This window comes from Cupressus sempervirens, chromosome 4 (assembly GCF_028749045.1).
Source record: "Cupressus sempervirens isolate cs-2001-9-10 chromosome 4, ASM2874904v1, whole genome shotgun sequence".
Lineage (NCBI taxonomy): Eukaryota > Viridiplantae > Streptophyta > Pinopsida > Cupressales > Cupressaceae > Cupressus > Cupressus sempervirens.
The window spans coordinates 205,567,753-205,572,044 of NC_143121.1; the positions used below are offsets into that span (position 1 = coordinate 205,567,753).

General features: G+C 35.5%; 1 long non-coding RNA gene across 1 annotated transcript; it reads left to right on the forward strand.

The window, feature by feature from the left end:
- The first annotated feature begins 1,090 nt into the window (after positions 1–1,090).
- On the forward strand, positions 1,091–2,217 carry LOC149560695 (uncharacterized). Its single transcript, XR_016363370.1, has 2 exons — positions 1,091–1,354; positions 1,438–2,217. It is a non-coding gene; the product is annotated as an uncharacterized LOC149560695 (long non-coding RNA).
- The last annotated feature ends 2,075 nt before the right edge of the window (positions 2,218–4,292 follow it).

A 4,292-nucleotide genomic window follows, 5' to 3' on the forward strand; every position in this document is an offset into this window, starting at 1 on the left:
CCAAAAAATGACAAATTGCACACTTTGTACTATAACGAATAAAATGGACATCAATTTTTGTGGTGGAGAGTTGAAACCTTAGGTTTAAGCACTTCACTAGTAGAAGAAGATGACGGGAAAAAAAAAATCATTTTAATGATTGTTACAGTATATTTTGAAGGGCCCGAAGTTAGGGCGCACAACTACTGGATCCTCTCCCCTATCTGTCACCACGCGTCGATCAGGTTTATCTTAAAGGCCTAATCTAGAGGACCTCGGAAAGACAACGAAAAACAAGGTCCACAAGATTTTATGTTTGGAGAAGAGCCCTAAAAATAGAAGGCGAGCCCTAAAAATACTAGGGGTTGCCATCTAACAGTTAGCCCAATGCAGTTCTGCAATGGTGGACGATTTAGCATCTGGTAATCCTACAAAATCTCAATTTTACGTGGGTTGGGAGAAATATATTGAAGAGCTGAATAGAGGGAATTGTTGTTCTAGAGATAGCTGTTCATGTTGGGGCGGCGGAGCTACTCTGAAAATCACTCCTCAACCCCCGAGTAGTTTTCCGGTGGACTCCTGCATTGCGCTCGAACAACTATTTCTGAACACAATTCTCATTTCTAATCACTGGAACGTTTCTCCGCTTCCACATAAAATTGAGATTTTGCGGGATCACCATATGCGGAATCGTCCTCCATTTCGAAACTGTCGGTCCAATGATTCAAACGCATTTGTTCGGCTCTTTGCTATTAAAGGTAAGGTTCTGCGCCAACAATTTAAAACTTGATTCTGCCTATTCTAGGATTCTTCTTCTTGTAAGGTTATTATGTTTATCCTCTTTCCAAGGCTATTAGATATGCCACTTTTTGTGTAACTGTTAGACGTAACCTAAGCATTCGGATTGGATTAGAATGATGATATGAGGGTTCGATCATGGAATCTGATTTCAAGGCACACTGCCAATGCGGAATCAGTCTTGGAATCTAATTCTAGAGTTTAATGTAGGTTATCATCTGATATAAATATGGCTTCAATTACAAATGAGATTTTCTAGTTCTTCAACTGATGTTCTTATTTTTTTAATCTACATTCGTTAAATTACAGGTCCAAGCATTATGTGGTGTAATGTGGCGGCCTGCCACTTGCTCTAAAGGGGATCAGCGGATGTTTGCATTGGCGAAACCCTTGGGATTTGGAACAGGGCAAAATGACAAACTTTTTAGAGGGAAATCATTGTCAGTTTATCACAAAACAGGGCTCTTGAGATTATCGGAGATCGGTGTCCATTCCTTCAATAACGACAGCAAAATCTGTGTTGATTGACTGTTATAACTGCAAGCTGAAATCCGTTGAATTTCACTTCTATTGCGAGGTAATCGGTTTTCCTTACATTTATTTGTCTTTTTTTTAATCATCTATTATCTACAGATGTTATACTAACGGATCGCTAAACAGAGGCATGCGGACTGTTGCAGACAGTAACGATTCACCAGATGGTGTTGCCAAGGAATGCTCCCCACTGCTCAGACTTGAAGCTTATTTCCATAGAACAGGAAAAGCTGTGATGATGCCCTGTTGGACATTGCATATGAGTGTTTACGCGGAAGCTACAGTGGCAAGACACTTTTTCCATCTTAATAGAACGAGTAAACTATATTACAGGGCGATTGCCTTTCCTTTTATACATTAGCCTTTATGTTACTAGTTTGAAGCCAGGCTATGGATACCTGATTGTCTAAAAAATTAGGGCTTTTTAGATTAGCTCTATCAGTAGCAGAGTAGCTATATCAAATGGAAATTGCTCCGAGCTATACTTTTTTATTTAGCACAAGTTAAAGCCAGAATTAAAAATGTTTTGGCATGCTAAACCAATCTAGTCCATAGAGTATTTTGATGCCCAAGGAGCAACATAGATTGCCAGGAAAATGGCAGTAACTTAATCACAGAGCATTTGATTCTCGTCCATTCACCATTCATACAAGTATTCCAAATTTAATTTCAACTTTTGGGGGAAATGTTTGGTAAATTATTAGGTGTAATATTCAATATTTACATAATTATTGGCGGCTAAATAGCTTCCATATGCATAAAACTATTATTATTTGACAGGAATACCTAGTTTGGCTTTGCTATAAGGGTTTTACAGCAAACACCTATGCAAAACATCAAAATCTTATGATGCATAACAAGCTCCTGTCATACTATCTCATTAGGAGGACTATGACATTTTTCTCAATTGTCAACTTCCTTTTATTAGTGTAATATTAATCACTTTTTTCCACTTTAATTGTTCCAGGATTGGATCTCCAAATGATGAGAGTTCAAACCAAATGGCTAGTATTGATAACAAAGATGTAGAATGATCTAATTCGTTTTCCTTTTCGATTTATTCAGGCCAAGCACTAGGAAGGAAAACCACTGGCGTGAGATGAACTCTGACACGGAGGCTCTGTTTTTAGTCCTTGTGTTGAGTGAATGCCTGGATCCCCCATTTCTGAAGTCCATGAAGAATGGAAACTTTATCATGGTATTTGATTGCTAAATTGAGAGTGCAACAGTAAAAGGCCTAGATATATTGTCTTCTCTCATTCAAACCAAGAGAATGTAAGGTTATCATCATTACTAAGCATAGGATAAATTCCCTCATTAATTGGTAAACATGAGCGATTGAAAGATCTTCACATTCCATTATGTCAGGGGATGAGATGACTGAAATTCCAGAGGAAACAAGGCAACCGAGCAAACTGAATGAATTTAATAGGGGAGAGTTTTCTGTTTAACGAGCTTACCGAGACATATTGTGAACTGTCTCCCGAAGCTTTTTATCTCTGATGAGAAGATTGGGAGCAAGTGGCTGCGCCCCAATGACATTTTCATTCCAGAGCTAAGTGATGAAATTCTGTAAATAACTTGACGAGCACCGACCGATATTTTTAATTTTTGCTGACAAACAGATTGATTGATTGACAGGATAATGCAGCATCATTTTCTGGTACAGAGTATGCAATTTTCCATATCTCTATTGGTAATGCTTCCTGTAATCTGTCCACAAGTTCTCAACATGGATAGATCTACACTTTAGATACTTCATGCATTCCAAGTCTCTCACAGTCAGGTGCCAATCATTACCATTACAGTGGTCACAGGATCTAGGTTGCTGAATATTTAAACCCACTCATATGTGCGAGCAACTAATTTTATTTGGCATAATATTCTTGTTTCTTGGGACGCATCTATCCTCCCTACAAACTTTACAGTCGACCAATTTTTAAAAAATCGAAAACATCATGGATTTTTCTGAAAATTTCAGCATTTGATCTTCATGATCTACATAGTTTGTAGTCTAAAATAACAAAAAAATTGGAAAAAAATCACTACGTTTTTGTGAATCTGGTAAAAAAAAAAAGTTTGACTTTGTTTTGTCTTTAGAGCATTTTATCTGGAGATTAACCTATCCCATATTCTTGTAGGATCATATTTAATCATCTCATCTTCCACAAATGATCCATGTTACATTTTGTGGAGGTTATCTTAATTATACATATTGGTTTTGATTTTGAATGTAATGGGGATTATGTGTCTATTGAACTTCAAGTGGTTCTTTTAACATAATTTTCTGAAGAAAGTTATTAGGGTGGTTTCATGGATGATTTTATGTACTTGGGTTGTGAATCAGACTCTTGTCTCTAGTTCCTCTTGAACTAGGAATTTATAATAATATAGTATAAGTGGTTTGTTACTTATGAAAAGAAATAGCTGAATCCAATTATAAAAATAATAATAACATAAAAATATCTTGGAAATTCTAGTATGGAGAAAAACTACAAATGTTGATCTTCTATTAAGTCTAACAAAAACTTTCTTCAAAATCTAATATAGGTTTTCTAGGACAATCTTAGATATATAGTCTACTTCCTTTACTTAGCTTCAAAGAAAAAAACTTCCTTTGACTTTAAATCATATATTTAATTACTCTCGATTTACTCAACCTCAAAATTTTTAAAATATTCTATTAAAGAATGAAAACAAAGCTGTTACTAAATATCCAACTTGACTTAATTTAATGCACCTCCACTCCACCTTCCAATCTTAAAAATAAAAAGTCAATATCAACTAATTTAGAAGTTCCATTATGGACTTGGGAATATATGTTCTCATAGAATATTAATGATAGAAAAAGTATAATGCATTTAAGAGATTCCAAAATCAATTGGAAAACATAATTTGTTAGAATTTTAAGACATTTCATTGTGTGAGGTATTGAATTAACTTTCACAAGAAAGAGAACTAAATACATTGTTTGAAATTGA